Below are 19995 nucleotides of genomic sequence, written 5' to 3'. Positions count from 1 at the left end.
AGTTCATTGACAGATGAAGGGATAAAGACGTTGTGGTACATATACACAATGGAACATTAGTCAGCCATAAAAAGGAACACATTTGAGTCAGTTCTGATGAGGTGGATGAACCTAGAACCTATTATACAGAGTGAAGTGAGTCAGAAAGAGAAAGATAAATATTGTATTCTAAGGCACATATATGGAACATAGAAAAATGGTGCTGAAGAATTTATTTACAGTGTAGCAGTGGAGAAACAGACATAGGAAATAGACTTGTGGACATGGGGAGAGGGCAGGAGAGGGTGAGATGTATGGAAAGGGTGACTTACATTACCATATGTAAAATAGATAGCCAGTGGGAATTTGCTTATGGCTCAGGACATTCAAATAGGGGCTCTGTATCAACCTAGAGAGGTGGGGTGGGGAGGGAGATGGGGGGGAGGTTCAAGAGGAAGAGGATATGTGTATACCTATGGCTGATTCATGTTGAGGTTTGACAGATATCAGCAAAATTCTTTAAAGCAATTATCCTTCAATAATAATAAAAAAAAAGAACTCAAGGTATTAAGGTAGTCTGCAAAGAGAAGATAGGATATGATTTGGTCTGGTGTGGAGAAGGCAATGGCATCCCACTCCAGTACCCCTGCCTGGAAAATCCCATGGACAGAGGAGCCTGGTAGGCTGCAGTCCTTGTGGTCGCTGAGGGTCGGACACGACGGAGCGACTTCACTTTCACTTTTCACTTTTCACTTTTATGCATTGGAGAAGGAAATGGCAACCCACTCCAGTGTTCTTGCCTGGAGAATCCCAGGGATGGGGGAGCCTGGTGAGCTGCCGTCTATGGGGTCATGCAGAGTCGGACACGACTGAAGTGACTTAGCAGCAGCAGCAGCCGGGAGGCAGAGGAACATGGAAGTGACATGGAGGAGGAGGATGAGTTGAAGCTGGAGCTCTAACATCCAGGCAAGTGTGCTTTTCCAGTCTTGAGTCGAGGATGATGGGCGTCTTCTGACCTCAGCTCCATCGACATCCAGGTGCCATGTCTGTGGGGTGTGCTGGTGTTCCTCTGGTCGTTCGCCCTGCTTTGGTCCTTGGTCTCTCTTGGATGTTGCACACAGAGCTCTTCCAGTTGCCTGAGGTGCCACAGTCTTCATTTTAGGGGAGTGTATTCTTCCTCTCTCCAGGGGCTGTGCTTCACTCTGTTCCCAGGTATGTTCAGTTCTTTAAAGAATCTCCCCGAGGGGTGCCGCCTGCTCTGATGTGTTTTGTGCTCACGGCGGGGTCAAGAAGCCAGGAGGCCCTGCCTGCTCCCGGGTAGGCCTCTGGTGAAAACTGCGTCTCCATCTGCCTTTATCACATTCCCAAATGTATGGATGTGGATGGCCTGACAATCGCATCCTGTTTCCTCTGGACCTGGCCTTAGAGTTCTTTATTTAGTTGGTGAACCACTGTGTTTGGCTTCTGTCCCTTAAACTTGTTTGTGAAGCCTCCGTTTTCTGCATATCTTTTCTTCTGCTGGCCGAGGTAAATATATCTCTGCCCACTTTTCATCTTTGAGACAGAGGACAATTGCATGGTGTAGCCTGCTCCTCAGGAGGAAATGTATCCTGTGACAAGAATGAAGCTTCGCAACCTAGTGGAAAATAAAAGAAGCATCTTTGATCTTTGCCTTGTGAAGAGAGGAATAATAAAGGAACCATCCTAGTACCACTGTGTGCAGTCTTGAGCATGCCTGTCCTGAGTGTTTCCTCGTCTGTGAAGTGGTGGTAACAACATCTGCTCTGTAGGATCGCTTCCATGAGAATTAAATAAGGTCATTTAAAAATGCCCCTCACATGTCCTGGCACACAGAGAGGGCTCAAGAAAGAGTTGATGTTAGATTGGATTTTTCAAGGGGGAAACAAAATTCACCTTTCTTCCAACACTTTTGCATAATTTCAATGTGCAAGTTTCCAAATATATACTTGGTACAGTTTCCACCAACACATAAGAAACCCACATGTCAGCACAATAGTGATTAGGAAAGTGCGGTGTGGGTGGACCTCCATACTTATCAGAGTCATTTGGAACGCGGGTGGAAAAGACACATTCCTTGGTTCTACCCCAGGCTTACAGCTTAATATCAGAAAACTAAACAGCCCAATCAGAAAATGGGCAGAAGACTTACATAGACATTCTCCAAGGAAGACATACATATGGCCAAGAGGCACATGAAAGGATGCTCAACATCACTAATTATTAGAGAAATGCAAATCAAGACTACCATGAAGTACCACCACACACCAGTCAGTATGGCCATCGTCAAAACATCTGCTACATATATACACATGTGTGTGTGTGCTCAGTCATGTTCAACTCTTTGAGAATACTGGAGTGAGTTGCCATTTCCTACTTTCTCTCTCTCTCTCGTGCGTATATATATGTGTATATAAAATGTCAACTAAATTTACAGAAAGCATTTGCTTTCTCCATGAAACTACACAGCCATGTTATTACTGAATATTCTGAAAAGACATCACAAGACCTCCCTCTTTCATGTCCTAATTCTGTTTCAGAGTCAGGCAAGAAATCTTTCTTAACTTTCTGGCTTTATGATGAGAACACAGAATTCTTTCACCCACTTCCTAATTCTCGGGACGATGGTTGATGATAATTTCAAATACATTAACATTCACCATTTTGAAATGGCCTGTTGAGGATCTGTGTGCGTCACTGACGCTGTGACCCTGGCATTGGCCGGTCACCCTTCACAGGGAGGGCGGTGTGCCGTCCTGAGCTGGGCTGGTCTGGGTGAGACGGCATGTGGAGGGCCCTTTGCCAAAGCCCTGGAAATGACTCACTGACACATTTCAATTCAGAAATCCATGCTGTTCAGGAAACAGTAGTAAATTGGGAGAATTAAGCGGGCCGTTCATAATTAAACACCTGGAGTGCAGCGCTGATGTGTTTCCTTCCTGGAACGGCAGCCGGATGCCCTCAGCCACATGTTGCGTCTCCTCCCATCTTCTCTGTTATTTTTCTTTGCCTGCAGCATGTTCTCGTCTTCTCAAACTGAGGTTACTCCGGCCCATTCCTGTTCATTTCCTTGTACACCTTTTGATAGTTCTCCCGCAATAACAGATTTTCACCTATTGACTAGAGAGGAATTCTTATTGCACTTCTGTGGGGTTTTTGTCAATTAGATTAGAAAACAGCAAGGAGGGAGTGAGAAAAGATTTGTCTTGCTTTTCACGTGTCATAGGTAATGACCCCAGCGCCCATGACATGGCTGGATTCAGCTACAGACAACACGGAGCACTCACTCAGCATTCAGTCCTCGCCCCGAGAAGCTCCCAGATTTCTCAGCGCTGTCTGATTGGTGGAGGTCAGCCTGCCCAGTGCTTTGAAGGGCTGCAGTTTACCGCTGGTGGGTAGGGCTCTGGGTGACAACTTCTTTGAAAGCAGGCACTGGGTTCTTTTGATTAAATATAGAAAAGCTAGCTAGAAGCCTTGGCATGGAATTTGAAAGGAGACCTCCAAGAATTTTTCAACTCTCTAATGCTTTAATGTCTTGAACGGGTCGAATTAATGCAAAACCTGAAATGAGATAACGAGAGAGCGTGAAGTTTCCATGGACCGGGAGGAATGGCTGTGGCTTCAGGAACCAAATGAAGGAGGGGCTCAGCTTTTCTGTGTCATGAACACTCGCTTTGCTTGATCTGGGAGGTGTGCCTGAGTTTGGGGGCGTGCTTTCCCTCTTATTGCTTGAAACTTCTTCCAGTCATGCTGGACAGAAGGCTCCCTCCCCTGATGTCCTTCCGATAAAACATATCCTCTTTGCTCACAACATTTTTGCCAAGGATTTGCCTCTCAATGCAGGAGATGCAAGAGACATGGGCTGCACCCCTGGGTCGGGAAGATCCCCTGGAGAAGGAAATGGCAACCCACTCCAGTATTCTTGCCTGGGAAATTCCATGGACAGAGGAGCCTGGCGGGCTACGTACAGTCCATGGGGCTGCAGAAGCAGACGCGACTGAGCACAGAACGGCGGGCTCCTCCGCGTCCGCTCACATATCCACTGTCACTCAAATGACCGCCTCTGGCGTCCGCCTGTGTTTCGACTTCCACTGTGAACTGTTCTCTGTTTCTCCCTGTCTTTCTTGTCCTCCAGGCTCAGGATTGCAGCACATGAGTCAGATTCCTGCTTTCCCCGCTCAGGCCTCACCCCTATGAACCCCAAGGATGCTCACCAGGCTGGCCCAACAGGAAGCAGAGTCGCCCACCCTCGGGGCAGGACTGGCCAGTCTGACCCTCTTAGCTCTCAGCATAGGTATCTTAGGGCTCTTTTCCATTTTCTCGGTGTGAAAAGCTTTAAGTACTTAGTGACTACACTGGTAGTCAGAGCATCTTATGACTTCCCTGCCCCAAGCCTCCATTTTCTCATCTGAAAAACAGAGCTAATAATACCTCCCTCTCTATCTGGTAGGCTTCAGGGAAAATTCAAGATGAGCAGGGGGTGGGGTGGGGGAAAACTTCCTGAATCGTAGGTCATACAAACATTAGGTGCTACTGTTGCTTTGCTTTCAGTATACTAAGTCCACTCAAGTGTTTGCCCTGGAATCATACTAAAAAATTCACAAGAGATTCCCTTGACAGGACTTTTTGTCTCAGAAAATAAATGTCATAGTTTCAATACTATTCATTGTTAGGTACAATTTTTTGAGGGCTCACAAAGGACACAAGGATTCCCCAAAATTCTTAGAGAAGAGTGTATTCTAATTTACCTAATTTCTGGCTAACTGGCTAATGGAAAATCCTTTTCTTTGAACTTCATTCTTGAATATCTAAAGGTCTCCACTGATTTTTTTTTCCATTGGAATAAGTATAATATATAACATGAATCTTTAATGCTTCTCATCTTAGATAAAGAATTGCTGTATTTAAAAATATTAACTGCATCTCCTGCAGTCCTAATCCAAGTTTAACTGAAAAATGTTGGTTGAAATTCAACAGTTATGGAGGCCTCAGTTCTGCTCATCTCTGTTTTTAAAGGTAGGGTTTCCGTGATGTTTCTATTTAGAGTGAGGACGCGTCCACAGTGAAATGTCACATGTATTACTTCCGTGTTTTCTTACCTCCCAAATGGAATCAGCAAACGCTCTCTGATTCTGAGGGCAGGCTCAGTGTGGTGAGGACAGAGGGCCCCCATGTTGCAAATGCCATACGCTCACTCTGCATACTGACTCCAGTCCAGTTCATTAAACCAGAGAAAAGAGCAGTGTGTATTGAGTTGGTTCCTGTTTTGGGTGAAGTTATTACAGAATTAATTTTGGGATAATTGTGGGTTCTTTGGCATAATAGTCTTGAACCAGGCATGCCTGATCAAAAATGGACATAATGAAGTTCCATGCAGCACCAAGTTCATAAAGAAAGTCTAGGAACCACAGCATCTTGTGACTCGGTCGATGCCTTGGGTCACGGGTATGATTCACATCCTTAAGTTTGAAACAGGCTTCTGGATGTAATGGTAAATACTGGAAGTGACGTGTGCCCTTTATGGCCTCTTGGCTCTGCTCTAGCTGCAGCAGACATGAGTGAGCTCACGTGAGGCACAGCTCATCCAGTTGGGGGATGTCTTACAGGGAGGCTGACTCTGAGCCAAGAGACTGGGGCATGGAGTGGGCGAGCAGCATCATGCCTTGAGTGATGGCCTCACGGGATGCTCAAAGCCAGGCGGCCACCCGGTCCCCGGGGGCACTCCATGACTCCAGGAGAAGAGAGACAACTTCATCCAGTCCTCACAGCATGTGAAGCGAAGGGAATGACCCTTTTTAATAACGAAGAGCCTCAGCCTCACCGAGGTTAACATCTTGCCTGAGGCTGCCAAGTTTTTGCCCATGGTGATCTGTGATTCTGGGGTTTATTTTACTCCCGGGAATTAGCTCTAACGCAATTGTGAAAGTGATGGTTTGCTCATCCTGGAAGTGGAAGCTAATGCAACTCTACCAAGTTATGGAAAGACTGGTTGGGGAAGTCAGGAGAACTAAGCCCACTTTTCCACGTCCTGAGATTAATAATTAATAGTTGGCATGTGCACATGGCTATTATTTGAGTTGATGTGTTCAGGGTGGGTGGTGAACCCAGACAAAGCCTTTCAATTCCCTTGCGATTCACTGACCTCTCTGGCTAGGTCACCTTGGGCATTTGAAGAAGATTCAGGATTCCAGATTTCCTGTTTCTGCTTTAGGTCATCGGCTTAAAAAATATACAACGTGAGGGTTGTGAGTTAAGTTTCATTTGGGGCAAAATGAGGACTGCAGCCTGGGAGAACAGGAACTCAGATAGCTCCGAGAAACTACTCCAAAGTAGCAGTGGGAAAGGTCGGTACATATTTGATTTTGGTGAAAGGGGAGTCCATGCAATCAAGCACATATTTTTTTGTAGAAAGTTTCTTCTGGTCTTGTGAAGCTTCTGCTAGTCATGAGAAGCAATTGTCATCTTGGATTGTAGAGATTTTCTAGATTTGAGGAGATACAAGAAGTGGGCTCATGAAATCAGTTCCTGAGAATATCTAACTATCTGAAGACCTGTCCTGCCAGTTTTTCCCCAAGCACAGAGCACCTTATTCCTACTCTCCACCCTGAACTCCTAAAGGAGGTGTTGAAAGTCAGCAGCTGCAGCAGTTCATAATTTAACTTTCATAGAGATAGATGGCAACAGCCCATGGCAAGTGGCAATTTGTAGCAAGGGGTCGGGATTTTTTCCAACGTTTTTATTTTGTATTGAGATATAGCCAATTAACAATGCTGTGATAGTTTCAGGTGAATAGTGAACGGACTTAGTGGTACCTATACGTATATCCATTCTCCCACAAACTCCCCTCCCATCCAGGCTGTCACATAACATTAAGCAGATTTCCCTATGCCATACCTTGTTGGTTATCCATTTTAAATATAGCAGTGTGTTCAAATCCATCCCAATCTCCCTAACTATCCTACAAGGGGTTGGTTTTGGTTGAGGAAATTTCTATAGGCATGAGGAGTGTTATACAATGTCTCATAGCATCTTTCATCTTCTAGTTATTCTCTAAACATCTGTCAGATAACAAAATTGTTTTCCAGTCACCAAGTCCTGTCTGACACTTTGCGACCCCATGGGCTGCACCATGCCAGGCCTGCCTGTCCTTCACCATCTCTTGGAGTTTGCCCAAGTTCATTTCCATTGAATCCGTGATGCCGTCCAACCATTCTATTCTCTGTTGCCCCCTTCTCCTTCTGCCTTCAGTCTTTCCCAGCATCAGGTTTTTTTTTTTTTTTTCCCAATGAGTCACCTGGTCACATCAGGTAGCCAAGGTGTTGGAGGTTCAGCTTCAGCATCAGTCCTTCCAGTGAGTATTCAGGGTTGATTTCCTTTAGGCTTGACTGGTCTCCAGTAACACGGTTTGAAAGAAACAGTTCTTTGGCACTCTGCCTTTTTTATGGTGCAAATCTCACATCCATGCAGGACTACTGGAAAGACCATAGTCCTGACTCTACAGATGTTTACCTGTAATATGATGTCTTTGCTTTTAATACACTGTCTAGGTTTGTCATACCTTTCCTTTCAAGAAGAAATGATCTGATTTCTTGGCTGCAATCGCCATCCGCAGTGATTTTAGAGCCCAAGAAAAGGAAATCTATCACTGCTTCCACATTTTACCCTTCTATTTGCCTTGAACTGATGGGACTGGATGCCTTGATATTATTTATTTTAATTTTGAGTTTTAAACCAACTTCTTCAGTTTTTTCTATGAAGTTGAATTAATTGCAAGAATGTGATTGGTAAATTTAATTGGCCACTGGATGTCGCTGTTTACCCACCAACAGAGGATCAACTTTTTCCCCCCCCCCTTTTTTCCATCCACCACCTGGTCAGGACAAAGCCTGTGGAAGCAGCTCCAGGTGCAGAGATTTCAAGCTTATTTCTCATAAGTAACCTGCTTTCTCTTGGGAAAAGAGTGGGTCCTGAGTTATTCAATTCAGGATATTTTCTCCTCATAGCAATTTAGATCAAGAACTGGTGCATTTTTTTCTTTTATCCCCATAAAGAAAATTTCTTTTGCTAACACAAACAAGAGCTATCTTGAAATTCATCCTGGAAACAGCAACATTAGTTAATTCAAGACTGTGAACTTTCATATATAACTTTCATACGACACTGTTGGGCTTTCCTGGTGGCTCAGTTGTAAAGAATCTGCCTGCAATGCAGGAAATGTGGGTTCGATCCCTGGGTCAGGAAGATCCTCTGGAGGAGGGCATGGCAACCCAAGCCAGTATTCTTGCGTGGGGAATCCCCTGGACAGAGGCGCCTGGCAGAGAACCTAGAAAATGACAGTCTTAAGATGAGCAGGAGCCTCAGGTTTGTGTAACTGACACTCCCTTTTAATGCTTTTTACCCTAACTTCAGCATTCCTTGGAGAGCCATAAGATCTTGTAAATGGGAGTTCTTTCTTGAAATTTCCCCAAAGTGTAAGACCAAGGATGTGAATGAGAAGACGTGTGGAAAACAAGAGGCCAGTAGGACAGTTCCTGGTCAGCATGGGCGCGGCCCTCTTTCCTCCCCACACCTCCTCTGTAAGGCCTGCGCTCGCTCACACTGTTCCCAGATCCACGCAGTTTACACCGCCCACACCATGCACTCCACCCGCACTGTCTACACCACCCACACCATCCCCACCACTCACTCCACCCGCATTGTCTACACCATCCACAGATTTCACTCCACCCTCACTGTCTACACCACCCACACCTTCCACATCATCCATGCCACCACATTGCCTTTAAAGTGAGGAGGAAACCGATCCCTCTGTTTCCTGAGTCAGTGTATTCCGACAGGTTTACCGGAGTCGTTACCTCTAATTGGACCCTTCCTCTGTGCAGGGCCTGTGCCAAGTCCATTTCCCCAGTTTCACTGACCCCTCGCTGCAGCCCTGCGAGCTGCTCCAAGCAATCTCTATCTCCAGGTGAGAATATGGGCAGCCAGGGAGGTTAAAGGGCCCACGGGGACCCCTCAGCTGGTTACCTGTGCAGTCTGGGTGAGCTCCTATTGGCTCTGAGGCCTTTGTTTTACCCACTCGACTGCTCACAGGTGTGAGGGTCAGGTTTATTAAAGTGACCTGATAGAACTTGGTTAAACTTACGAACGGTAAAAGACAGAGCAATGATAGCCCACTTAGCTTATTGGTCGTTTAACCAAAGTCTCCCGTGTGTGGCAGGCTGGGTGTATTTGTGTTAGGGGTGTTGAGAGTGGTCCTCTGTGAGAATGACTACGTATGAAAAGATGGAAATCCTACTCATACGCTTTGAAGGTTTAACTCACGTCAAGGAAGAGGGTTTGTGAAAATCTGAGTTCCTTGGAGGTTGGGGGTGCCGCTGCTATTTGTAGCAGGCGCTGCATTGCTCTAGCTTTCCCCTTTGTGTGTCGATTGCCTGAGGGCTTCCATTAATATTGATTTAGGAAATGCCAATGGTGTTTACGCTGCTGAATATTCATCCTTGTCGTCATCGGAAATATGTCAGTCTGCATCGAGGTGGGGGCAGCACTGGGCTTTCAGGGACTTGGGGACAGGCAGGTCAGCAGCAACTTGAACTTTCCGCTCGAGTCTTAACTGTTTTTGGAGGCCATCAGACTTTCACTTAACCTCCTATTTCCAGGAATTTTTAGATTTTTTGACTTTACTATCTTTTGAACGGCCAAGAGGCAGGGGATTTTCATAAAGCTTAGGAGACGGGGCACGGGTTGGAAACACTGGAATTGCATCTGAGGGAGAGGACTCTGGATTTAATCCTGAGGGCTTACTCAGATCTTTAAAATGGAATATTTGAGTAATTTCAGAGTGGGGGAAGGAGGCATGGGCTATGGTGTAAGAACACTGGGCAGCATAACCTGCCGTCGCACATATTCCGTCCCATCCTTCTTGGCGTGGGCGACTGGAAGGCGGGCCTTTGGGGGCACAGTTCAATTCAGTTCATTTCCATCACTTAGTCATGTCGGGCCCTTTGTGACCCAATGGACTGCAGCATGCCAGGCTTCACTGTCCATCACCAATTCCTGGAGCTTGCTCAAACTCATGTCCCTTGAGTTGGTGATATCATCCGACCATCTCATCCTCTGTCGTACCCTTTTCCACCTGCCTTCAATCTTTCCCAGCATCAGGGTCTTTAGCAAAGAGTCACTTCATCGCATCAGGTGTCCTAAATTTTAGAGCTTCTCCATCAGTCCTTCCAGTGAATATCTAGGGTTAATTTCCTTTAGGATTGACTGGTTTGATCTCCTTGTAGTTCAAGGGACTCTCAAGAGTCTTCTCCAACACCACAGCTCAAAAGCATCAGTTCTTCAGTGCTCAACTTTCTTTATGGTCCAACTTTCACATCCATACATGACTACTGGAAAAACCTTTATCCACCTTCGAAGATAAGTCTGCTATTGAACCAGTCTGTTGTTCCATGTCCAGTTCTAACTGTTGCTTCCTGACCTGCATACAGATTTCTCAAGAGGCAGGTCAAGCGGTCTGGTATTCCCATCTCTTGAAGAAGTTTCCACAATTTGTTGTGACCCACACAGTCAAAGGCTTTAGCATAGTCAATAAATCAGAAGTAGATGTTTTTCTGGAACTCTCTTGCTTTTTCTATGATCCAGTGGATGTTAGCAATTTGATCTCTGGTTCCTCTGTCTTTTCTAAATCAGCTTGAACATCTGGAGGTTCTCAGTACATGTACTGTTGAATCCTGGCTTGGAGAATTTTGAGCATTACTTTGATAGCATGTGAGATGAGTACAATTGTGTGGTAGTTTGAACATTCTTTGGCATTGCCTTTCTTTGGGATTGGAATGAAAATTGACCTTTTCTATTCCTGTAGCCACTGCTGAGTTTTCCAAATTTGCTGGCATATTGAGTGCAGCACTTTCACAGCATCATCTTTTAGGACTTGAAATAGCTCAACTGAATTCCATCACCTCCACTAGCTTTGTTCATAGTGATGCTTCCTAAGGCCCACTTGACTTTGCATTCCAGGATGTCTGTCTCTAGGTGAGTGATCACACCATCATGGTTATCTGGGTCATGAAGATCTTCTTCTGTGCATTCCTGCCACCTCTTCTTAATATCTTCTGCTTCTGTTAGGGCCATACCATTTCTGTCCTTTATTGTGCTCATCTTTGCAAGAAATGTTAACTCTCATTAATCTGTAGGACAGGTGTTTAGAACGTGAGCAGTATGATCACATCCTGAGGGTAGAGGATCTACGATCTGGTTCTGCTCTGCAACACAGGGCTGGACCCAGCCTGGGCACCTAAATCTCTTGACCCCAATTTCTTTATTCCCCAAATGGGCAAAACTTATGCTGATTACTACCCACAGTTACATGAGTCCTAGGGAACTAATAGAGGTAATAATAACATGATAGAGTCATTCACTGGAGGAATGAGACATTATAAAAATCCGAAGAATCTAGAACACTTGAAATTATTGTAGATTTGATGGGCACTGTGGAGTTTGCAGAGGAAATCACTTGTAGTTGGATGAAACATGGATGACTTCTTATGACTTCATGATGTTGGCCAAGTCACTTATTTCTGAGCTCAGTAAAATGATCTCATCTATAAAGTGAGAATGATGAAACCTACTCCCTAGAGTTACGACATGGATTACTGTACACACAGCGACTTTGTACACAGTGTAGACTCACCTCACAGTAATTCCCTTCCTTCTCCCTCCTCTGTCCTTCTTATTAACTGATCTATCTCATGAAGAGAGATGGATTAATTAATTAATTAATTAGAGAATCTGATGAAGCATGGGACTGTGGATCCTATTTATAGATCATTAATTTGTTGGCCTTTGGGAAATTCTTTAATACTGTTTGTCAAATCTGTCTTTCCTCAATTTTAAAATGTAGCCTTCTCTTCCCAATATAATTTGTTACACATGTTTAGTTTGTGTTTTGACATGATCTGAAGAAACAAAGGGATTTATCACAACATTTGGATATACACCACGGCTTTTCTTGCCCAGCAGCTCTAAGATAATTTAACTATTTGTTCTGTTTTGATTATTAATTATTTATCTTTATTATCAAAAATAACTTGTGTCCATTTCCAATGAATGTCAGTAGAGAATATAGTAGAAGTGATGTAAGGAAATAAATAGAAGGAAAGTGGCAAGAATATACCAAGAATTGGTGATTGGAGGATCACTAATATTGTATTTAAAATATTGAATATTATATTTCAGTACAGTAGTCATGTATGGATGTGAGAGTTGGACCATAAAGAAGGCTGAGTCCTGAAGAATTGATGCCTTCAACTTGTGGTGTTGGAGAAGACTCTTGAGAATCCCTTGGATTGCAAGGAGATCCAACCATCCTAAAGGAAATCAACCCTGAATATTCACTGGAAGGACTGATGCTGAAGCTGAAACTCCAGTACTTTGGCCACCTGATGCGAAGAACTGCCTCACTGGAAAAGACCCTGGTGCTGGGAAAGATGGAAGGCTGAAGGAGAAGCGGGCAACAGAGGATGAGATGATTGGATGACATCACCGACTCAATGGACACGAGTTTGAGCGAGATGGTGAAGGTCAGGGAAGCCTGATGTGCTGCAGTCCATGGGGTTGCGAAGAGTAGGCCACGACTGAAGTGACTTAGCTTCTAAGATGGAAATCCACAGGCATCAGAGCACAACGTGTAAACTTTCGGTTTGACTTCATCCAGTCCAGTTTAATGGCACACTGTTGAATTTCAATCAGTTCAGCTGACCTCAGCTCCCGCCACCTGAAGGAGGACTAGCCGGGCCACAGGAGGGAGTGCTGAGGTGAGCGAGCCTGGCTTTGTCTTCGGGGCACAGCCTTCTCCTAGAAGAACAGAGGCGCACATCACGCCTGCGTGGAGGAGAGAATGGAAGCAGGGCTTTCCAGGGACTCAGAGCAGCAGAGACTCTGTGGAAGTGTTCTTCTTAAGTTTACAGAGATAGGGTACCCTTCTTTGGAACGATCCCTGCTCTCTTATTTATGATTGTGGAATTTTCAATTATACTACACTTCAAAAAATATTTTTCCTGAGGGTTAATGTTTACGTTTACAAATGTGTACAGCCTAACTAACAGTTTAAATGGAATTTTTAATGTATTCTATGAACCACTGGCTTGTTTGAATATTTTATCAATTCGCCCTCATCTTGGGTTGTATATAGTGTGATAATTAGAAATAGAATCAGAAAGGACTGTGCATTTTGAGATGTTCATTTCAGGATGCAAAATGCTACTTGTTGAACTGCTGCCTTATCAATGGTATGTTGTGCCAAGTGAGTGATTAGGGGGTGAGAGATTTCTAGAGACTTTAAATAAATATACACATTTAATAAAAGAATGGACGAGGTCCAGGGTTAGCTGGCATCATAGAGAACGTGCAGGTGTGGGGCCAGGGCAGCTGTGGTCTGTCCACTCTCTGCTCAGGTTCCTTACTTCTCTCATCAGCATCAATTCTTCTTGGGTCTTGGCCCAGGTTCAGAACTGCAGGCTTGATAAGCCAACAGCTGTGCAGCGTGGAACTGACTGAGAACATGAATCATGGTTGGGTGAGTGCTTCGTCCAGGTAGTTGGTTTTATTTCTGGTGAAGGTGTGCTCAGGCCTGGTCTGTGCACAGGAGATGACCCACTCGGAGGAGTATCTCTGGACTGCACGTAAGAGCTGAGTCTAACAGGAGCCTTCCCCTCCTGCCTGTTCTGAGTTATTATTCTCCTCTTTGTGGATGGACTGGCCAGCACACGTGCCATCCACACATCAGCTGTGAATGTGTAGTGTGTTGTCTGAGCAGCATGACATGGAAAGGAAGCTGGGTTCTCTCTGCTGGCTGCACGTGGGTGCAGACGCTTTGTGACCCTAGCACTCCAAGCCCAGTGTCTTGGGATGTCTCTTCCCCTTCCTTTAGTTCCTCAACCAGCCTCCAGAAAACCCCAGCTGCTGCTTTCTGTCCAGGCAGCCTTGCTTCTGTCTGGCAACAGCTGGTCTAACCAGTTGCTTTGTTTACAGCTGCATCTCATGAGCCTAGAACTGTGCCTGGGACATGAAAGATATTCAGTGTATCAGCCAGACAGTCTGGACCATGCTGCATAACAAACACCCCCACTCCAACTCTCAGAGGTATATTTCTTGCTCAAGCTTATGTCCCAACACAGTGGGTGGTGGCTCTGGGGCATTCCCAGCTATGAGATGAAGGGGAAGGGGAAATGGTGAATCCGGTCTTCATTTTCAAAGATATCTGTCTGGAGGGAACACAGCTCCCTCTGTTCACAGTTCAGTGGCCACAGTGAGTCAGGTGACCTTGTCTGGCTTCAGAGAGGAAGGAAGTACCACCCTACACTTGCAGAAAGGGGAGGGTTGGATGTATAAGTAGCAGCATAGGTTTATAACACACTAGTCCTGGAAGTCAAGTGGGATAGACAGTGAAATAAATGTTTGTTGATGATTTTGCTGATACTTATTGTGCTGTGAAAGACTGCAGTCAAAAGGAGAAGTGGGCAGCAGAGGATGAGATGGTTAGATAGCGTTACTGACTCAATGGACATGAATCTGAGCAAACTCCAGTAGAGAGTGGAGGACAGGGGAGCCTGGGGTTTTGCAATCCATGGGGTCACAGAGAGTTGGGCACAATTTAGCGACTGAACAACAATGCTGATACCTGTTTCTGCTTCAAGGGAAGACAGTGACATCTCATTTAGTGAAACTCTTTCCATGCAAAGTATAAGCCCCCAAAGACCTAGAAGCCTTACAAAAGTAAACAATGAAGCTTTTCTAGTGCAATTTCACTTTAGTAACAGGAGTGAACGACTTGCCCAAAACCTCAGGCCTTTTGTCCAGGCTGACGCCCAGATGGGGGTTGTTGTTTGTCACTTTCTTTTGCTCCCCTGAGAAAGCAGAGAGGGGGCCCGACTCAGACTGTCCTGTTCATGAGTGTCCTTTAGGGAAGCCACAAGCTGTGGCTACCCACCAGGGCACCCCCATCCTGGGGTTGCCCAGGCCAGCCTCTTCACAGTGAGGTTAAAGTAGATAATTCACATAAAGTGCTTTGTTCAGCCTGGGAATAGCTCGTGTGCAAAACCACTGGTTATTGGTCTCACTGTGCTTGCTGTCAGCACTGGGATGCATTCTGCTGTGAGGCTCCCAGCCTGGTGGGAGCAGCCAGGGCTGAGCGATGCTTGTCTCCAGTGTGGCACTGAGTCATCTCGCAGGTCGTGACTCACCTTCTTTCCTGTTTGAATTCTGGCAGCACATGGTTTATGGCAACGATACCCTGGAGCAGGACATGAGAGGGCTCAGTGGAGCACAAGAGGGTGAGGTAGTGGGAGAGGGCTCGGGGGCCCAGGGCACCTGAGAGGTGGAGGGCCAGGGAGGATGGGAGGGAGGCTTAGGGAGGATGGGAGGGAGGCTTGGAGAGGTCTTGGTACCAAAGACACTGAATGGCTCATGGGCTCCAGGTCACATGAGGCCAGCAGAGCCCAGGAAGAGAGAGACCCAGATGGAGGGACAGCTTCCAGACAGTTCTCATGCCCAGGTGCGGGTGGCAGGAATTTTCCTTCCCAAGGAGCTAAAGCTGACCTAGTGGATGTTTCTGCCACATCTCCCCAGTACATTCGGCTGGTGGGGCTGGGGCTCCTGGGACGCTCTCTGTCCTGCTGGCTGCACACAACCTGGACAGGAGGCATCCTTACCTCCCTCAGTTTGGGCTAATCTCCCGAAAGAAAGATGAAGATGCTCCTGGAAGAGAAATGATACCATGTTATGGAGGAAATCACACAATACTGGATGTAAATTAGATAATCAACAAGGACCTGTTGTATAGCACCAGGAACTCTACTCAACACTCTGTGATAACCTACTTGGGAAAATAATCTGAAAAAGAATAGAAACATGTATGTGCATAATCAGCCTCTTCAGTTATGTACGACTCTTGGTGACCCCATGGACTGTAGCCCACCAGGCTCCTCTGTCCATGGGATTTTCCAGGCAAGAGTACTGGAGTGGGTTGCCATTGCCTTCTCCAAAACCAACTCTATTCCGATATAAAATAAAAATTAATAAAGAGGAAACCCCAGATTCCGGACCGCTTAAGGTGGGCCTCCTGGAGAGGGGGATGGAGGCAGCATCACCACAGGAGCAGCAACAGGGCGCTAGCGAGCAGCTGTGGGTCCAGGAGGCGGGCTCAGTGTGCTTTTCCTTCTTTATGTCTCTGTTGTTTGAGTTTAATCATCATCATGGTAGTAGCGAAGATGCCAAGAAAATAACAAGCACCGTTGAATGAACTCTTTGTCACCTGTGTTTTTTCTTATCTCCATGGCAATGAGGTTGGGGATGGGGAGGCTCAGAAAGGCCACCTGAGTGACCTGCAGGTACATACAAGGTACATCTTCTGATTTTACTGATATGCTGCTTCTGTCTTCTAGTTCAGCCTCTTTGAAGCAATGTCTTACCATGTTGAATGGAGTCTTTACTGTTGAGAAGGATTCTTGAATTGCTAAAGGTTAAACTTCATGTAGGTAATACCTTGTGGAGTCATGATACTGTATCTTCTCTACTAGCCTTTTCTGATTTTAGAAGCATTTGCTAATGGTAAAGAACCTGGCTGCCACTGCAGGAGATGTTAGAGACCTGGGTCTGATCCCTGGATTGGGAAGATCCCCTGGAGAAGAAAATGGCAACCCACTCCAGTATTCTTGCCTGGAGAATCCCATGGACAGAGGAGCCTGCTGGGCTACAGACTATAAGAGTTAGATGTAACTGAAGTGACTTAGCACTAATGCACCCCCATGTAAATTATATTTATTCAATCTTCATTTTGAAGAAAAACAAAATTTCTGAAAAAAGAGAAATTTTGTTAAATCAAAAGTAACCAATGTAATGGCTTTATTTAATTTATTTTCTCATAGCAGGCATATATAGATATTACTTGCTTTAATCCCTTGAGCTTCTGCGAACATTTCTTAAATCCATCAGTCAATCTGTTTTCTGAGCAAAGCAAAAGTACCACAATTTAGACATGAAAATGCCTTTTTTCTCCAAATAAAGCTAATGCAATGTAGCAGGTACTCCCTGGCAAAAATATCACTCTTACTTACTTAGTCACAACGAATAGATTTCTGCTGGAGCCCGGCTGATCTCCACAAGATATGAAAGCTCTTTATATAAGTACATCATGACCAATAAGCAGCCTAATATATCTTAGAACCATTGGAAAGAGACAAATCAAAAGAAATAGGAAAAAATATTACAAAATGTTATGGAACAGTCTGTGCATTTCCTTTCTCTCTGTCTTCAATCTAGCAGCATGTTCTTGATCTAAAAGAAATATCACCTTTCAAGTTTCCACATTGTCAAATTATTTAAAACTCCATCGCTGGGAATGCAGAATGGTATGTAGGGTGGGGGTTGGTTTTTCCATTCCAGTGCAGTGACATGAGCTCGTGTGTAGATCACCGGGACAATGTTAAGATCATCTTTAGGACTTGTACAGACATGGGAGTTGGACCATAAAGAAGGCTGAGCACTGAAGACTTGATGCTTTCAAATTGTGGTGCTAGAGAAGACCCTTGAGAGTCCTTTGGATTGCAAGGAGATCAAACAAATCAATCCTAAAGGAAATCAGTCCTGAATATCCATTGGAAGGACTGATGCTGAAGCTGAAGCTCCAATACTTTGGCCACCTGATGCAAAGAGCTTACTCATTAGAAAAGACACTGATGCTGGGAAAGATTGAGGGCAAGAGGAGAAGGGGATGACAGAGGATGAGATGATTGGATGGCATCACTGACTCAGGGGACGTGAATTTGAGCAAACTCAGGGAGATAGTCGAGGACAGAGGAGTCTGTGCTGCAGTCCATGGGGTCGCAGAGTCGGACATGACTTAGCAATTGAACATAAACAGTAGATATGCAAAAGAGAGGGCTTCCTTCATAGTTCAGTCGGTGAAGAATCTGCCTGAAATGCAGGAGACCCGGGTTTGATTCCTGGGTCGGGAAGATCCCCTGGAGAAGGAAATGGCAACCCACTCCACTATTCTTGCCTCGAGAATCCTGTGGACAGAGGAGCCTGGCAGGCTACAGTCCATGGGGTCACAAGAATAGGACACGATTTCACGACTAAACTACCACCATGCAAAAGAGATGGGCAAACCCACCTTTGCTGGGTAAGTCAGATGTCAACCAGAGGAACAGGATGTGAGTGCTCAAAATATGATGTTGTACTTCCTTCATGGATATGTTCTCAGGAAAGCCATGGGCAGGTGCAGGCCCGGGAGTGGTAAGCATGGAGCTGGGGGCTGTGATTTTGGACAGAGAAGAGGAGGGGCCCAAACTGGATGCTAAAGGCAAGTGCAGACGGCCTGTTCATGGCTGGAAACTGTATCGACAGTCACAGAAATAAAGATGTTTCTCATGCTTTATAAGAAATACAAGCACGTCTGCTGGTGTACAGGCCAGAACTCAGACAGGCTGGCTCTCCGCACATCTGACCGTCTCTTCTGCCACAGCTTTGCTGATGAGAATGGTCACCAGTCCACTGGTCCTGGGGAGACTCTGACCCAGACATGGGGGCCTCGGATCTGCCCTCAGCAGCAGCCATCCTGGAGGGACAAAGAAAGAGCCATTCTGGCCAGCTCACCGTGTGACGTCTCCGCACGACCACTCCTGGGCACAAGCTGACGTCACCCTGTGCCTCCTCGCCATCCTGGCACGATGCACTCAGAGCTGCTGTAATGGCTGGAAAGTCCGCACCTGCACAGAGAGCTGCTCTCCAGGCCACAGGCTGTGGCTCCTCCGGTCTGTGTCCTGCCTCCTTACCCGCCCAGGTGTGGCCAGGAAGGAGCCACGGCCACCTCTGGACCCTCTGCCAGGTCCCCCTGCCCCATGTGCATGACCCTGGCTCATCTTGGAAGCACAATCGAGGGGCTTGTTCAAATTGAACAAGTCTGGTGGGGGGTTTTTTATCTTCCCTCCCAGGCGGTGCTAGTGGTAATGAACCTGCCTGCCAATGCAGGAATGTCAAGAGACGTGGGTTCAATCCCTGAGTCAGGAAGATCCCTTGGAGAAGAAACTGGCAACCCACTCCAGTATTCTTGCCTGGGGAATCCCATGGACAGAGGAGCCTGGGGTTGAAAAGAATCAGATACGACAGAGCACACATTCATTTGCAAAAGAGCAAACTAGGGTCCGAGAAAAATGAGGTGACAGGTCTGGTCAATGGCAGGTCCTGAATCTCGTCCAGAGGGCAGTGTTGTTGGGGGAGCCGGAGCCGGGAGTCTGGCTTTGCATCCTGGCTCCATCATTTCACACCAGCTCTGGGTGAGCCCCACAGCCTCTCGAGCTTTGCTGCGTTGTCTGTGGAGCAGGGTGGATGGCACGCAGCCCGTGGGATGGCAGTGCCCTGTGGTCCAGTCCACATCAGAAACACAGCCCAGCATGGTCGGAGTGGCAGAAGGCTTTGCTTGAGAGATGGCAGTTCCCACCTCCCCTTCACATTCCTCGTTCTGGTGCTCCACACGTGCAAAGGTGGAGCGGATAAGTCAAACTGCTGTTAGAACACTGAACCCACTTTGGGAGACTTCCCTAGTGGTCCAGTGGCTAACACTCAGCAGTCCCGAAGCAGGGGGCACAGGTTCAATTCCAGGTCAGGGAGCTAGATCCCACATACTGCAACAAAGATCCGGGGCAGCCAAATAAATAAACGTGTATTACGAAAAGAATATTGAATCAGCTCTGAGGTTTACCCCACAGATGATTTACTCATGGGGATAACACCTTTCAGAGAGAGAATGATTATTTGGAATTTATTCTGGAAGTGGTCCCAAACCTGGAAGAACCCAGAGGGACCCAGGAGAAAAGCAAGTGCTACTCACAGCCGATATCATCCTCGAGCTGGACGGACCTACATGGGGGCTCCTCGAGTCATTCTCCCGCCCACACCCGGCCCATCTGTGTCTCAGTCGGCTGTGCCCTTGGACGCACTGAG

This window comes from Budorcas taxicolor, chromosome 11 (assembly GCF_023091745.1).
Source record: "Budorcas taxicolor isolate Tak-1 chromosome 11, Takin1.1, whole genome shotgun sequence".
Taxonomy (NCBI): Eukaryota; Metazoa; Chordata; class Mammalia; order Artiodactyla; family Bovidae; genus Budorcas; species Budorcas taxicolor.
This window is presented reverse-complemented; position numbering follows the sequence as displayed.